Source organism: Pteropus vampyrus, unplaced genomic scaffold (assembly GCF_000151845.1).
Source record: "Pteropus vampyrus isolate Shadow unplaced genomic scaffold, Pvam_2.0 Scaffold196, whole genome shotgun sequence".
NCBI lineage: Eukaryota > Metazoa > Chordata > Mammalia > Chiroptera > Pteropodidae > Pteropus > Pteropus vampyrus.
The window spans coordinates 1,887,829-1,905,478 of NW_011888977.1; the positions used below are offsets into that span (position 1 = coordinate 1,887,829).

At 40.0% G+C, this 17,650-nt stretch overlaps 1 protein-coding gene across 9 annotated transcripts in view; it reads left to right on the plus strand.

The window, feature by feature from the left end:
• Window positions 1-17,650, plus strand: part of ANKRD11 (ankyrin repeat domain 11) — a 199,414-nt gene that overhangs the window by 54,961 nt on the left and 126,803 nt on the right. For 6 of the 9 annotated variants that reach the window (XM_023537685.1, XM_023537689.1, XM_011371866.2 and 3 more), the window contains exon 2: window positions 9,965-10,049. The gene's annotated coding sequence lies outside the window, so the exon portion shown is untranslated. Of the gene's footprint in view, window positions 1-9,964; window positions 10,050-11,647; window positions 11,772-17,650 lie in introns of all 9 variants that reach the window. The other 3 variants (XM_023537683.1, XM_011371868.2, XM_023537684.1) reach the window with 2 other exon arrangements.

Sequence of the window (17,650 nt, forward strand, 5' to 3'; positions counted from 1 at the left end):
GGCAGTTTTTGTCCTGTGAAGCTTTTTCTTCAGTTACATATTTGTTTGTTTTTATGTGCTACATCATGATGTAAAACGTTTCTCATTGTGGGTTGGAACTCTGAAAAAAACTAATGGGTTTCTTGTTAGCTCAGTGACTCCTATAGGTGAGAGTGAGGAATCAACAGGTGATTCAGATGTGCCAAGTTCAATTCTCAGCAGTGCTAGGAATGAGTTGGTGTCTGTGGTTGGAGATGGAGCTAATAAGTTGTATAATAACATAGCTGAAGAAATACTGAGACTGCTGAATTAGGAATTAAGGCAGTGGCATTGGGAGGAGAAAGTGTTTAGAAGCTAGAATGACAGAACTTGTCAACTTGCTTTTCATTGGGAGAGAGAAGGAGATAGCAGGTTGGTGACTGGGGGTATAGTCTAGACAGAGGTATCCTGAACTAGGGCAGAAAATACAGCAGTCATAATGGACTTGAGGGCCGTGTGCGTGTGGGTGTGTGTCTGATATGGGTGGACTTTGTGAGTTCCATGAGGAGCTCTGAGTTAGAGACTGGAATTGGGGTTTAATAGCATGGTTATTAAAGCCACAGAGGCAGATAAGATTGCCCAGGGAGAATGTGAAGGAAACCACACTTAAGGAGCAGGTGGAAGAGGAAAAGCTAGTCAGTGAAAGGAAGTGGAAACAAAGAGTGAGTTAGCAGGAGTGGTGTGAGGTCAGCCTGGGGAAGAGCAGTTGGTAGGATGAACGCTGCTGAGAGGCCAGGTTGGGGAAGAGTCCATTATGTTCCTGGTTTAGATGGAGGAGGATGAACTAAGCCTGCCCTGGATTTCTGAGATATGAATTATCTTGTTGTAAGTGCCAGCATCATGCCCAATACGTTGGGTCGGGGAGGGCTTTTTCAATTTTAGACTTAAAACACTCTTGAGAGGCTGTGAATGGAGGGGAGGTGGGTGGTGTGTATTACTGCTGTGGATACAGGCTCTAAAGCTTGAATTTGATCCTGACTTGGAGGTAAATGATTCAGCTTCTCAGAACCTAGTTTCTCATCAGAAACATGGAGATGATCATATTACCGTTAGGGTTTTGTGAGGATTAAATGAGACAGTGTATGAACAGTTCAGGTGTGTAGTGGGGACCAGTGCCAGGACCCTTCCAGATGCTTGGATATGTCAGAGCTTATACAAACAGTAAATACATTATATATCAAGTCACACACACTTTGGTCAGCTTGCTTTCACTTATTTTATATACTTCACCTTTGCTACTTGAGTTCTGTAAACAATTCTTAATAATAAGTCAGATTTTGAGTGGCAGCTTCTGGAGGCTTCTGTTAAAAGTTAATGGGAGAACAGAGTTGGCTGTAAACTCTGTGTGTCAAGATGGCTTTGTTAGGTGAAGACTTTGCTGAAAGGCTTGGATGGAGCTTAGGTTAACTTCTCGGTGAGCTACTTCTCTTTCTCAGCCCGTGCACCTATTCCCAGTGGTTACAGGGGCTCCATTCATGATGTGAGAGAAAGTAGAAGTGGATGAGTACAGTTAACACTAAAATACATTATGATTTCCAAATAGAAATTTGAAAAAGATACCATATGTGGAAACAAACTCTTTTTGTTTGTCTTAAGAAATCAGTTTAATTCGTTTTGGTGATGTTTCTTTCATTCCAGTGGCTGGACATCAGTATGCATTAGTGAAATTAGAGAAGCAGTGCTTTAGGGGAGTAGACATATCCAGCAGGACTGGGATAGAACACCTGTTAATAAGTCATTCATTCAACAGACAGTTGTTAAACTTTGTCCTCATGACATGGAAACAACTCAGCTGCCATATACTAAAATGTCTGAACATCAGAGTTGAGAATTTGCTTGCTTCAGCTCCATTTCAGTTCTGTGATAACAAAAGTTGTGTATCCTTCCTGCTGTTTTCCCAACCCCTATCCCCCCGTTTACAGCTTATTCATTGTATCTTAATTGTTAAACTGTATAAATTTTTGCTGTTGGGTTCACATTCTAAACGAAAAGAACAGTACACATTTAGGGAAAGTGATGTCTACAGTCTTAAATTTTTAGAAGTAAAGGAGTTTTAGGGAATATCAAATCCCTTTTTTAATTTTTTTTATTATTATTAAAGATTAATAATCTGACGTCCCCTCCCCTTAAAATTTTATCGTCCTTTTAGGAAAAAACCTGGCAGCATAGAAGTAGTAGATATTTCAGCTGTGTCTTCTTTGTCTAAAAAAATTTTAGGAAAACTTTTATAGTTCTGTAAGCTGCAGTATATAAGATGTTTAAAAGAAAGCATTTATGACAGTTCTATGTGGATTTTAGGATCACTTGTCCAGTTTTGGAAAAAGCAGTTGGGATCATAATGAATCTGTTTGTTTCTCTGGGGAATATTGCTAGTTTAACAATATCAAGTCTTCCATCCATGAACACAGGATTTTCCCTATTTATTTTTAGGTCTTCTATAATTTTTTTCAGCATTGTTTTGTAGTTTTCAGTATGCAAGTCTTGCAACTCTTTAGTTAAAATAATTCCTAAATATTTTATTCTTTTTGATGCTGTTGTAAATGGCATAGTTTTCTTAATTTCCTTTTCAGATTGTTCATTGCTAGTGTATAGAAACACAATTTTTTTTTTGTATGTTGATCTTATATTCTACAACCTTGCTGTGCTACACTATATATTGACTGTAATAGTTTTGTGTAAATTCTTTAGGGTTTTACATCCTTTTTGAGCTGGACAACCCAATTTAGTTAAAGCTTTAATTGTGTCCCACTGATGGTAGGTTTTAATTTCCTGTCTGTGTCTCTGTCCGGTCTGTGGTTGGTACATTACTGCTTTAGTCACTACAAGTCTTGCCTTACATGAATTTTCAAGAGGAGGGAATGTAGAGCACTTGCAAGGGATTTTGTAAGATGTGTTGTGAGAACTTGCAAATAAGTGATCGTTCTGTAGGTGCTTCACACTAATGAAATAAAAGCCCAGCACCGATTGCTGTTATCTTGTGTATTTCCAGTGTCTATGACCCCAATCACAAAATGGTGAGGCCAACAGTGTACTTCAGAGATGGACAGACCACAGCATATTCATGTTTTCTTTTGAGTTTTGCACTTATAGCATGATGCTGATTTGCCATTCTGTGACTTTACTAAGAGCTGGAGACGTTGATAATCTGTTTCCTGACTTAGACTCGGAGGGGGGGGACCGTTTTATGACTTAATCAGAATTTCAAGTGTGTGTGGTGTCTAAACAGTTGTTCATTATTGTGGCTTAGTATATTGAGGGTGAGTTAGGGAGTCGGAGCTTGTGAACTTAAGAGCTGTGGACTTCCTTCCAGGTTGGAAGTCAGCTCTGGTTAATATTTTGTAGAGTCAGGACACTGGGTGCGAGCCCAGTCTTTTGTTAAACAGGGTCCTGTTTTCACAGTCTGCTCTTAGTCACTTTTTCTAGTTTGAATTCACGTTTTATCCTCTTAATTTTCAGGAATTCCTAGTTTCTGATTTGTAGAGTTTCTCCTTTTGGTTTTTCTTTATAGCTGTGCATGTATTTATTTTAAAAATATATATAAAAAATCATTTTCTGTCATTCCTCTGGATTTGGTAGCATGAACATGAGATGGTTCACTTTGGACTGGAGCTTCAGGTTTGTGGTGTTTAATTACTGTCAGCACAGTTGTGGAGAAAGGGTGGCAGTTGTGTCAGATCATCCCCTCTTTCTGCTCATTGTTCATCTGTTAACTGCATTTTCTTCTGTTAAGGGGCATAAAGAGAATTGTCTTGAAACATTAATCTTCTATTTCTTTGTTGCTTTGTCCTGTGGTGAAAAAAAAAAGCATTTGAACTGAAGAAAGAAGCTATATGAAGAGCATTCGCTTTCCTTCCAGCTTCTTTCCCACCTCATATCATTGCTAAAGTTTGCTTAATTACCTTTATTCACCTTGAGCCTTCTTGCTCACTCAGACAAAGAAAATGGTAACAAATAGCACCCATCCTAAACCAAAATACAAATACCAGCTCCAAAACAAAACAAAACCCTACATCTTTGTTTCCCTGGAAGAAGGTCAAGGTCAGGATAATAGCCCTGGCCAGAGATGACAGGTAGTGCCTCCTTCACTCCCACAGCAGAATGAGACTTGGGAATTGTAGGCTCTTGACAATGTCAGGGGAGGAATGTTTTGTGGCTCATGTGCAGGTAGATTTTAGTCTGTTGTATCTTTCTGTGACAAAACTTTAAAATCAGACGAGGCCAGATCAGTGGTCTTCAAACAGTGTCCACTGAATTTCTTTAAGGTTACATTTTAAGATTTTTAAAGCTATAATGAGAAAAGCATTCATAGTCATATTTTCCATTTCCAGTAGAGAGAGAGAGCACCCAAAATGTGAAGACTCACTCCTGTAGAGAGATTGATTGATTGATTGATTGATTGAGTGATTGAGTGTGGGCGCTAGGGCCAGCCAGTCTGGGCTTTAGTCCTGTCCCTAATAGTTAATGCAGGACCTTGGCTAAGTTTCTCACCCTCTCAGGGCCTCAGATTTCTCATCTGAAAAGTGGGGATAATAAAGATACCTACCACATGGGGTTGCTGTGAGGATTAAATTAATATTAGGTCAAATATGAAATTGCCAATATTAGACCCTTTAAAAAATTTTAGGTCATTGTAGATTCATATAGTTGTAATAAATAATAGCGAGCCTTTGTCTACTTTGCCCAGTTTCTTCCAGCGATAGTATTTTGCAGAACTTATAGTACATTATAACTAAGATATCGACACGGATACAGTCCACGAGTCATACTCGAATTGCCCCAGTTTCACTCATGCTCTGTGTGTGTGTGTGTGTGTGTGTGTGTGTGTGTGTGTGTGTGTGTGTGTGTGAGAGTGCGTGCGTGCATGCAATATTTTATCACATGTCCAGGTCCCTGTATCCACCATCACCACGAGGGCCTCTCCTGTTGCTTTTTATAACCTTACCCACCGCCCTTCTGCCTTATCTTCTCACCCTCGTCCCTAACCCTGGCAACCACTAATTTGTCCTCCATTTATAAAATTTTGTCGTAAGGGAAAGTCATATAAGTGGAATCATGTAAACATAAACTTTTAGGGTTGGCTTTGCTCACTCAGCTTGATCCCTTTGATCCATCCCAGTTATTGCTGTATCAATACCTCCTTTCCTTTTTGTTGCCGAGTGCTGTTCCGTGGTGTGTATGGACCACAGTTTAACTGTCCACCTGTTGAAGGACATCTGGGCTGATTCTAGACGTCAATTTAGCATTTGGCAATTGTGAATAAAACTGCTATGAACGTTTTGTGGAGGGCATTGGTCCATTTTCAACCTACAAAAATGGCATTCTCAAATAGCTCAGTCTGGTACTTGGAAGGCAGTAGGTGTTCTGCCGTGAGTGTTGGCATTGCTGCTGGATTTAGCTTTTCTGTGTGCAGACTTCGAGACACATCTCTTGCCCTCTCTGTGCATGTGTTTGAACTTACTGAAAAAGTATTTACTTATCAAGAAAGCCATAATTCTGCACTGGTTTCTTAAAACCCAGCCCTCTGCTTCTCTGTTCACAGTACTTCATGAAAGACACACTGCCTCTTTTCTGTGGGAAGTAGGAAAGGAAAAAAACAATTTGTCTCAGTCCTGCAGCTCTTTGGGTGTGACCAACATTCTGGTGTAGTTGTGCTGGTTTTGTCAACCAGTGTATGTGGCGTGCCTGCCCTGCACTGGTCTCCATAGTTAGTGGTTTGAATGTGAACGTACCCATTCAGCCTACTTTCTGCGAATGAGAATTGTAGTTCCACAGTTGTAATTGAGAAATTGGTTCTATGGCTGTTTTGAGACCTGTGTTGTGGGCCAAGGCCAGTGTAGTAAGACCAGGCTTTTGCTTATTCCTGGGCATGTAAAGAAGGCATGTGGAAAGGTGGTAAAAGGAAGGAAAGAAGGGATTTTAAAATCCAGAGTGAAAATTGTAAATCTGAAAGAATGGTGTGCAGACCAACCTGAAGATATCATAAGTTTTTTTTTAATATTCATTGGAATTATATCAAGATAGGTGTAAAAAATTGCTCATCTTATGTTGATCAAAAACTATGATTAGTGATTATAGGTCTTTGATTAATAAGAATGGAAGTGAATTAAATATATATAGTTGTATAAGGACAATCTTTTAAAACTTGGGCTTCCATTAGAGGAGAAAAGTATGACTTTCTGTGGTTAAAAACAGTAATTTTTGACTCCCCCCACCCCGAAATAATAATAAAGTGTATGCACGGTCCTGATTAGGTTGTGATTCTATGCTAGAGACCGTGTGCATGCAGGCTTTTCATAGAGAGCCTGAGTAAAAGCAACACTGTTTCCTGTCATATAGCAGAAAAAAAAAGAAAGGAAGGCCAGCGTTCTGATGTAAATTTTATGCAGAAGCAAGATGAGGTTGAGTTAATGTGAATATCATGGTATTTCTTGGTAATTTTTTAAAAAGTTTTTTTGCTACCCCAAATGTAGCCCCCAGCTCCTTAAAGGAATTGGTTAGATATTGGAGTAGAAAGAAAAATTTAAAATCTTGAATTGATCCAGAGATAACTAATGTTAAAGATATTGCCTAATTTTTCTCAAAATTTGTCATTTTTCTTACACAAAGTATATACATCAAACTTCATCAGCGCTTGTGATTATCATCTTGTCTATATTGCCAGTTGCATTGGTGGAAACATCTCCTTGTTGCTTTAGATGAATTCGTGGTGAGGTTTCATGTCCATGACGGCCTCAATCAACCCCAGACACGGATGGGTAGTTGTACCATCTATTGAATAGTTCTTCCTCCTCTCACTGGTCACTTGCCAGCTGTATTAGACACTGACTGTTTATGTCTCCATGTCTGTGTCTCACTCTGTCCCCAGTGATCTATTTTTGGGCTGGTAGCTAATGTAGCTATAACCTGGCAGTAAAAAGTGTAGTCTGGTACATTTCTGTTTGAAAATGTAGCTTGATTTTAGTTGTGGTGTTTTTGATGTGAACAGGTATGCTATGTGAAGCTTTTCTTTTTATATCTTAGAATATTTCTTCAACATATAGTCTCCAGAAATGAGTTTACTTTGTCAAATGGTATAAATATTTTAGAGGCTCTTAACTTGTATTGTCTTCCAGAAATAATTGAGTCAATTACTAAAGTATTTTCCCTTAGAACAAAAAGAGCTTTAGGATTTAGAAGATGTGGACTCTGTTTCCAGCCTGCTTTTAATTCCCTGCATGACCTTATACAACTAAAAACTTAATTTTTACCCCACTCAACCTAATCTGGGCTACAGTTTCCTTAAGTGTAAACTAGCAGGTGGATTAGAGCACTGGTTCTCTACACAGGTGATTTTACTCTCAGGAGACTTGTGACAGTATTGGTGACATTCTGGGTGGGTGATTGCTCCTTGTGTCTAGTGGGAGAGGCTGGGGTGCTGCTCAATACCCTCCAGTGCCCAAGACAACAGGGAATGACATGTCCAGAAATATCAGTGGTGCTGAGTTTGAGAAACCTTGGATTGAAGGGACCTCAGGTTTTCTTCAGAAAAGTTAACAGTAGATATTATTTGCTGTAGTCCTGTTGTAGACAATCACCATATACTCTGTGTTCTGTTACTGTCTTTATAGGAACTTTCAAAAGCTTAGTGACATACTTGTTGCTTTTCTCTAAAACTGAGTTGTGACAGGAAGCTGTTTTTTCACATTTGGTTTTGATAGCCCTTGAGGTTAATGTCAGCTTTGAAAAATACTGTGTAGGAATATAAGGATAGAGAAATCTTACTCCATGTTTGCAGAACACACACACACCTGTAAGCACAGGTCAGGAAACCAGTGCGAATGGAGAACCTGGGACTTCTGCTTCATAAAAAACACCATGTCCTGAGAACCTTCTTTCTTATTTCCTATCTGCGTGTGTTTCTCTGCCTGATTCTACATTTCCCTCACGGATGTGTTTGGAGATAGAAGAGAGCTTGATGTTTAGATGGGATTGGAAAAATGGGTGCGAATGTTTTTTTCCCCCTCCGTGAATGGTAGTCTGTTTTATTCTTAAAGATCTTAAAGCACTCCTGGGAGATTTTATAGTTTTATTCAGTCCGTCTCCCCTCCGCGCCCCGCCCCCCCACCATGATACTGCAGTATAATTTCTCCCTTTCTTAGTGGCAGTGTTATTGTGTTCACATGACAAGGTTACTTGATTTAATTTCTTGGGTATAGGAAGTTTGAGAGGTTTCTAAATAAAATCTATATTTTATAGTTGTTTTGGCAGATTGTATATTTTGTCATTTGTTTTTGTTTTTTGTTTTTTGATATTAGACTTTGGATTCACCTTCAAATTGTTGAACTTGCTACATTGTAATTGTAAAAATGTTTGATTTTTGTGAAAATGTTTTTAGTTGTCTATGTACCCTTAAATTTGTGGTTATGAATGATAGAAATAAATTATTTCAGTTAATTACACAAAATGGAAGTGTGACCAGTTGTATAATTTAGGGGCCAGGGATTAGCCTGGCTTTCATGTGATGTGGCCATTGCTTTGTTCTTTCTACTCCCTGTCAGTGCAGCAGAGGGGACGAGGAGCATGCAGCCTCTGTTACAGAGTTTTGGAAGACTGTAGCTAGTATATCATGTGAGTTGCAGGGATTATTATGGTATAAATATGAAAACCAGCTCCCCGTACCCTGTACTCCAGCCGTCCCTGCTTTACCAATACTGTTGAAACTTCTGGGTGCTCTTCCCAGTTGGTATACCTGCCCCTCCCCCCCAAGAGGAACCATTATTTTGAGCTTTATATTTCATAATTACTTGCTTTTCATTGACGTTTTACTGTGTACATAGTAAATCAAATATATTAAGTTTCTTGTGCTTTTGAAAGACACAAATACAATATATCCCTCAGACCTTTGAGATTTGGTTATGTTGATACATATAGTTGTAGTTCAGTAATTAATAAAGAGATTGTTTATGTGTGGACTATCTCTGTCAGGAATGAATTAGAGGGAGGCAGCTTGTTGAATGGGCTTCTCTGCTCTGTAGGCTTTGGCACTGTGTGCTCACCATAGTATCCAGCTACCCCCAGACAACATTTCTTAATCATGTTTACAAAACGTGCAGGCCCTCCTGGGTTGTCCTGATCTTCCTGCTTCTCCTGAGTTGTTGGGAGGAACTCAAATGCACGGTAGGGTGCTAGAATCATGTTTCTGAACTGGAGTCAAATGAAGAACATTGATCTGATTTATGGTCCTTTCTCTTTGAGAATGAATTTCTAAGTAGAATGAGGGAGAGATCGAGGGGTGTGGGGTAGATATAGGGTAGTCAGGAATGTCCCGTTGAGAGGCACCAGGGAGCACAGACAAAATGGAAGAGACAATGTGCGCGGTGCTCACGTTGAGGGCCTTCCAAGTAGAGGCCTTACGGAGCTGGGAGGTGGAGATGGAGGCTGTGGGAGGCAGAAAGGTGGGCAGTCGGAGTTTTGTGAGCAAAAGGGAGAGTTTGGGTTTTATTCTGAGTGTGAAAGGAAGTCTGCAGAGGATGCAAAATGCATCACTTTATCAGTTTTAGTAATTGTGAGATCTCTATTACATGTAAGGAGAAAAATGTGTGAACGGCTCCTCCAGGGTCCCAGTCCTGAGGCTCTTGCTCTGGGGAGAATGACAGGTTCACCTTAGCCTGGCCTTTCTGGGCACTGGTTTCTAGGAACAATTTCTGAAAACAGACACAAAACTTCCATTTGGATAGTGCCCTAAAACAAATAATCAGGTGTGAGTCTCTTTCCCTGGACTTTACTCTCCCTTTATAACTCAAAATCAGACAGACAAACATCTTAAAAATTTTTTGATTATCTGGAGTTAAGCAAAATTAAGAAAGGTTGTAATGGAATAAATGGCTGGTCCAAATGGAGAGGGATAAATTGTAAATAGAACTGAAGTAGAAATTATTTACCTAATCTAACTTTACTCTTGTTTCAGAATATACACAGTACTGCTCTGGACACACCCTTTATTGGATTTAATATACAGCCCTCATCGACATCGACTTTCAGCTATGGAATCGGTAAATATTTTATTGCATTGTCTTTCATCAATTTGTGTTTATTTTCATTGGTTTGTAAAAAAGAGTGTCAAAATAATGCTTCAGTCTCCAAATTGTTTTCTTGAGCTTGACACTTTTGACTAAGTGTTTTGAATTTTGTTGTGGATTTCACCTAGATGAGGATGTTTCAGAGTGGTGGTAGTGAGCCGTGTGGGTTAATAAACAGCATCCCAGTGAGGAATTCTGCAGAAAAATTAATCAGATTGGTAGCTGGGCCTGTGAAGGAAGTTTCTTCTCAACTTTATCTTACTTGCTCCATCCCCAAGTGGTCTGGAGACCACTGGACCTTGTGCTCGCCTGTTTTGTGCTCTCTGTGTTCTGCATTAACACTTTGCATGAAGGTTCTGTGCTCTCGTCTGGTGTCTTGTCTGTCTGGGCAGTGAGGAGCTGCTGAGTAGTCTTGGTAGCTACTCCATGATGTCATTAGGAATTTGAGGCCAGTATGTATGGTGTGGTCGGTGGGTAAGGAATGGGAGGGATAATTTTGCTAGGTTGCCATGACTCTTTTTCTTCGCTTGGGACTTAACTGGCAGATATTTGGAGTCTTCCTTAAAGACTGTGGTCTCAGGTTTGACTTGAGCATCTTTTACTCCAGGACAAAGCCCTTCTTTGGCATATACTTTATTTCCTCTGATATGTGGGTTGATAACAATTGGAAGGGAAACTCTTGGTTCATTTTGGTTTTTCATGTGTCGGCCAGGTATTAGTGTTTTAAAGCAGACAGTCCAAAATGTATTATCTATTTTGTGGTGTTGTTCCCAGCAGACATTAAGGAAATGTTTCCTGCTACTTCCTTGAATGAGGCCACTTTGAAATGTACCTGGCTGGTCTCGTTGACTTAAATAGTTTTCTTGAAAATGGAGATAAGGTTTGATGGAAAAGAGATCTTAGATGTCTCTGGCAGTAGGCCTAGAATTGTCTTCTCTTAATCTACAGGATGATTAACAGTTTGAAAGAAGCCAGCTCAGCCAGTTAGGGGTGTTGGTGACTAGGTGGGATAATGGTGGGCTTTGTCACACCTTGGCAATGCTTACCAGGACGTGCATGTGGACTCAGCTTGGTTGTCATAAGCAGTGGGGCAGCCATTGAGAGACTAGGTCCAGGAGAGACCCACGCCTGCAGGCTTGGCTTTGCCTTTTTTAGAAACTGTAATATTGGTTTAATTTATAACAAGGAAAAACAAAATGTTGCTTAAAATAGCTTCTTTTTTAAAAAAAATAATGTTTTAATTTTTAAATTACAAATTAAATTCTTAATAAGTATTCGATGATTCCTGATTAAAGAAAACAAGTTACCAGATTCTTGGGTTGGCCCAATTGGTCTGGTGGATTGAGAGCAATGGAGGTGTTAAATGTTTAGAAAGTTTTCGACATTTGAAAGATTTGCTTTTTTGACCATAACACAGTAATAATTCAAGGTATCTAATGCCATTTATCACTTTAGTGAACCATAAATATTCAGTTAATATTGATAATAGTCTTTAAAAAAAAATCTACAGTGTTTGGATTGAATAAACATAAAGATTCTTATTAATATGAGGTGCTGTTTTGACTGTCCAGCAGGTAGGTCTGCTCCTGGGTCAGTGGCGGCCCCAGTGTGTGAGAGCAGGGACCAGGGGGCAGGGGCTGTAGCAGTGTTGAGCAGCTGAGGTCTACCCTTCATTATATTTCCTGGCATTAAAAGGTACATTTTAAAAAATAGAATTATTTTGCATATTCTCTAATAATTTTTCATCGTTGTTCATATTATTCACTATTTTAAATTTTCATTTTGACCATGTAAAGTAGAATGTGAGCCATTTCGATCAGATTAAAATTACCTTTTCTGACAGAGATGAGCTTGTTAAAGCTCCTTTAGTGTTTACTACTTACTGTGTGCTCATCTCCCATCTGGATATCATTTAGGGGCTCAGTTTGGGTGGATTCTGTGTTGGTCCTGCCTTGAATTATTCTAGGTATGGCTGTCTGTGGTGACTGGTGCTAGCTCTGTGACTTCGGGCCTATGTCTTCAATCCTGTGAGCCTTGGTTTTTCCCCTTATGAATGTGGTAATGGTGATACCCATCTTCAAGTTTCTTTAGAGATTAAGTGACACTGTTTATGAATATAGAGCACCATGAAAATAGAAGCTTTAAACTGATTAGATTTAGCTTAAAAAAAAAAGCCTTTCGATAGCATAAAACTCTAGTTTCAGCTGACAGCTGATGTAATTCTCACTTTGTTAACATTTTTCTTGGTAAAGCAGAAGGGTCAAGTCCTTTCTAGACAAGTGATGAGATTGAAATGGCTCTTGATGGCACACATTTCACCAAGTTTAGTTGAGTGAGTAGATATGAGAGTCAGAGTGAGTGAGGCCCGGCTGCTGATGAGAATGGTTTTCCGCCACTGACTGACCTCTTAGGTGGCATATGAATGTTACATTCACACTTAAGGTAAATCAGGATATTTGAATTATGTTTCTAAAAACAAAATGGTTTCTGAAAGTGGCATGTTATAATAATAAAGCCAGTGTTGTTTATATGAATGGAGGCTTAGATTTAATGGTTTATATTTTTAATCGAACATCTCTATTTAAAATAGAAAGGTGATCACTTTTTGATTTGTTGAAATGTTGACTTTGTAAGGCATGGGGAAAAGTAATATGCATAGTCTCTCAGTGTCCCTGGATGCGATGCTGACCCAGTGTACTCTGAGCAGGCTGTGCTCCCTGTAGAGAGAGAATTATGCACCCCTGACACTCGACACTCCATCCCTGAGAGCTCGGGGACTGGAAGTCTTGTTAGCAACAGAACCTAGTCCCTTTCTACCTGATGTTTATATGCTGGTGACAATGGGGGCGGCAGGTAGAGTGGTAGTGACAGGGTCCTGCCTGAGCAACAAGCTTGGAGGGGATGGGGAGGGAGGATGCTTTGCCATCTGATATTGAAGCAGAGAGAAAAGCTCTCACTAGGCAGATTCCTCTGCTCCCACTTGTATGGTAGGACTGATGATTCTCTCTGACCTTGCCATCACCCCAGGTACTAGTTGGCCATTAGGTACCTTCCTGGTCAGGGCACATGTGGATACCATGGTCTACGCAGTGGGCTGGGTTGGATATGCAGGTTATAAGAAACATGTATGTCCTAATGCTAATTTATTTGCATTTTTAACAAAGAGTTTTTTTTCTTTTTAGGATTTAAAGTTAGATAAAGCATACTTCATTTCATTATCAAAGAAATGTGCATAGCTTGTTACGCCAATACAGTTAACTGAATTTTTGAGTATAATGAATTTTTATTGTAATTTTAGGGTTCTGGGGAATATTCTTTGGCTAAGTTTCTCTAAACCGCATATAAAGTACAGAATATTAGATATCATTTAAGTTAGATTTCATTAAATACATTTTTTTTGGTTAATATATAAAAGTTGGCAATTGTATTTAAACACTTTTCCCCAGAAGTGCTAGTTTCCCCAGCTCAGCTCTTGCTGATTAGTAGAACTTTGGTCTTCTTATTCCAAGATATTTGAATTGGTAGGAGCTCATGTGCCAGGGAGAGAGTTTGGAAAGTAGGCAGGTCAGAGCAGAAGGGAAGCGCTTCCCAACAGTAGTTGTGCAAACACTGTGAGTTCAGGTTGTCTGGAAGTTTCTAGCTGGAATGGGCCTCTGGGCTCTGTGATTCTCTACTGCATGGGGAAGGAAGGCATGTAGAGATTACCTGCTTGAGACTGAGAAGGATTCGCGGGCTGTTCATAATCATTTGAGGGTTATAATATTGCTGTTATTTTCCTTTCATTGTTAACTACAGATATTCTCCTGGCGTCATTATTTATTTTACTTTTTAATACCATCACATTTTAAAGCTGGCTAAAGGGATTTCCCTATTTTTGTATTTGAGGATGAAGAGATTTGCCTGTATCCTGGCTTGGAGTAGATGTTCCATAAGTTCTGTAAAAATTGAGCTGAACTTAACTGCTGGAACAAAACCGAGAATCACATTCTCTTCCTACGGTGCCTTGCTGAATGTAACTCAGGGAAAGAGGGCTCTGTACAGCTTAAAAATGTTTGCTACAGGAAGTTCTTTGTGCAGCCCACTTGATCTTGATGGGAGGGAAAAGGTTGCAGGAGGAAAGTGTGATGGTGGGACTGTGTCTGGGGATTGGCTGGAACAGAGTCAGGAGGCATTTTCATGATGGGCTTGCTGAGAATTTTAGTCTCTTCACTCTAGAATAGGTAATTTGATTGTTACTTGTGTTGCCTGTTGGGAGAAGGGATTTAGGATGTTCTTAATGTCAAAAAAAAAAAAAAAAAAAAAGGGCGGTTGTGGGGCTTGTAGTGTACATTATTCTGAATGTGAAGATGCTGTGTTTGGTCCAGCCAGATCAGTCTGCACCATCTCTTAGTTGCCACTGAGGTTCCTCCCAGCTGTGTGAGGGATACTAAAGATGGAGCTAAGCGTTGGCCCGGGTAGCAAGTTTGAAAGAGAGGCAGAGCAGAACAGTGGTCCAGTCTCTGGGCCCATGATTGTACCAGCAAGTGCCAGAGGTCAGGGAGGGCAGGGTCTTTGTGGTGTGGCCCTGCACATGTTCACAGCGTTGGCTGCAGCGCCAGCATGGAGTCCCGAGCCTTAGGCCAGGTGACTGCCACCCTTCCTCTGAATCTCACTCTAAGGAAACCAAATGTGGAGGCTGGGTGTCCAGAACATGTTGACTTTGGCAGTGGGAGCTGCCAAGTCTTGGCTTGCGTCGTGACCTAGTATGTAAGGCTTTGCTTAGAAGCACACATGCCCACGTGTACACACACATTTTCTTTTTCACCACTGACCTCTTTGTTTTCCTTCACAGCCACCCCCTCCCCCCCCTTCTGTTTAAGTTCAGAGTCGCTGCCTTGGGCTGAAATTGAGCTCCTGTGTACTCAACTCGGCCTGAGCAGGAATAGGAAAAGAGGTAAAGAAGTGAAATGAGAAAGGGGTTCTTTGGAAATCAAATAAATCTTTTCATTGAAAGCTTTTGACTTTGTTGACCTTTTGGTAACAGATAGTTGTTTATTGGGAAAAAATCCCTGGAGACCGTGTCCACATCTGAGGAAGGTAGCAGCCGCTGTCTGAATCTTGGGTATTTTTGGAGGTCAGAGGGCAGAGCGAAAGGGAGGAGTCAAAGGTAGTGTTTTCCCTCTGGCACCTGGTCTCTGTGGGAGCAGATGCTCAGTTGATGGCGACTTCATCTGGGCAGGGCATCTTGTATCTGGTATGTGGGCCTAGATCATTCGTTTCCATTATCATCTTTTATTAATCTTCTCTTCAGTCCATTTTCTCCATCTCCTGGATGAGGTCAGCCTCTGTTTAAAATTTATTCTTGTTCATTTTTGTTAGTGGGAACCAGAGTTCTAAACATTTCATCCTAGTGGCTGACCAGATGTCACCTTTGGAGACAGACAGCCTCAGGAGAGTATCATGTGATGCTCAGGTGACTGTACCTACATGACTGGGTTTTATAATGTGCTTATGTTAAATTCTTTCCTTTAGCAGAATAACAAACAGTGTTATAAAATTAGATTGAAATTGAGAATTGGGTTGGAAGATGCCAATTTATATGTGGCCAGTTTTTATTAAAGAAATCCTACAACATCCTAGGGTATTTTAGCATGATAATACTACATTTTAAACTTCAATGTTGTAATTTTAAAAATTTCTATTAACATAACCAATTTTTCTGTTCTTTTGAAAAGTTTACAGTCTTACCTTTCCCCCCCATCACCATTACCCCCATGTATTTTTGGCAGTGGGCAGAGTAGTAGTTTAACAGAGGATCCATGGGAACACTGGCTACAGGATCTGTAGAAAGAATGGAGACAAAGTGTTTATAGATGAGTCTCTAATAGAGTTGTTTGTGCATTGGATGCTGGAGCCTGTGGAATTGGGGCTTTATTTCAGCCCAGAAACTGTTCTAACACTGCCATCTCCGAGACAGTCTTTGGGCCTTTGAGTCCTGCGGAGATACATCTGGGGTAGACAAGTTTGCCACCAAGCCTGGAGTGGCACAGCTGGAGAAACCCTGTTTCGAGCGTTTTGGTGTTTGAGCTCATCTAATTTCCTTAAAATAAAACCTTACTTTAAAAAAAATCATTTTTCTTTGCGTTTGAGGCTCTTCTCTTTAAGTCGCCTGGTGTATGACCTGCCTTGCAGACCACTTCTGGCATTCTTTACCTGGTGACTACTTTTCTTCTAGGTTTCTGCTCAGAGAGTCTTTCACTTAGTCTTCTTTTCCTCTGCAAAACCCAAGAAAATAGCGTTTTCTACATTTTTTATTATAAGATTCTAGGCCTCAAAGATGTTGAATGTTAGGGTTTTCATTGTTCTGTAGCTGATGAGTGGCAGAGTAAGTGCTTGAATCTTGGGGTCCTTCTTACAGTAACATAAATGATGGCCATGTTAGCAGTTGACCTTATAGAAGGTTGAAGCGGGTGGGAGGAGAAGGGTGCTGGGAGTAAAATGAAGTGGTTATACTGAACAGGTTTGCTCTAGCCACTGGCATTCCTGGGTACCCTCTTTTAAACTTGTACCATGATTATGCTGTAGGCATGTGTGCTCATTTTTGAGGTCTGCATGTGTATGGTGGGAAAGTTAAATTTTAAGTCCCATTGCTTGTTGTACTCAGAGCTATGCTACTGGGCAGATATAATGTGCTTAAAAAATGTGCCAGGTCCAGAGCAAAGCCTGGAAACAATACAGGCATACTTGGAGATATTGTGGGTTTGGTTCCAGATCACCATGATAAAATGAATATAATAGAGCAAGTCACAAATATTTTGGTTTCCCAGTGCATATAAAAGTTTATTAAGTGTGCAATAGCATTGTCTATAAAACAATGTATAACCCTTAATTTAAAAATACTGTATTGGTATTGCTAAAAATGCTAACCATCATCTGAGCCTTCATCAAGTCATAATCTTTTTGTTTGTGGAGGGTCTGCCTCCATGTTGTTGGTTCCTGATTGATCAGGGTGGTGGTTGCTGAAGGTTGGGGTGGCTGTGGCAATTTCTTAAAATAAGACATCTGTGATTGACTTTCTTTCTCAAATGATTTTTCTGTAGCATGCAGTGCTGTTTGATAGCATTTATCTGTAGTAGAACTTCTTTCCCAGTCAGTCTTCTCAGACCTTGCCACTGCTTTATCAGCTAGGTTTATGTAATATTCTAAATCCTTTGTTGTCATTTCAACAATCTTCGCTGCAATGGTATCATCAAAGATTATTGATCACAGATTACTGTGACAAATAAAATAATTGAAATGTTTGAAATATTGAGAAAATTACCAAAACGTGACACAGAGACACGAAGTGAACAGATACTGATGGAAGAACGGTGCCGATAGACTTAACTCGATTTGGGGTTGCCACAAAGCCTTTAGTTTGTAAAAAATGCAGTATCTGTGAAGTGCAGCAAAACAAAGTATGCCTGGAAAAGAAACCTGGTCAGCTGCTCTTGGGTTCATGATGAAGCCTGTTTTCTAGAGGCCTTATACCTGCCATCCTTTTCCTTCTTTGTTGACCACGGAAACTAGCTCCTGATCCTGGCCTTTTCTGTCCA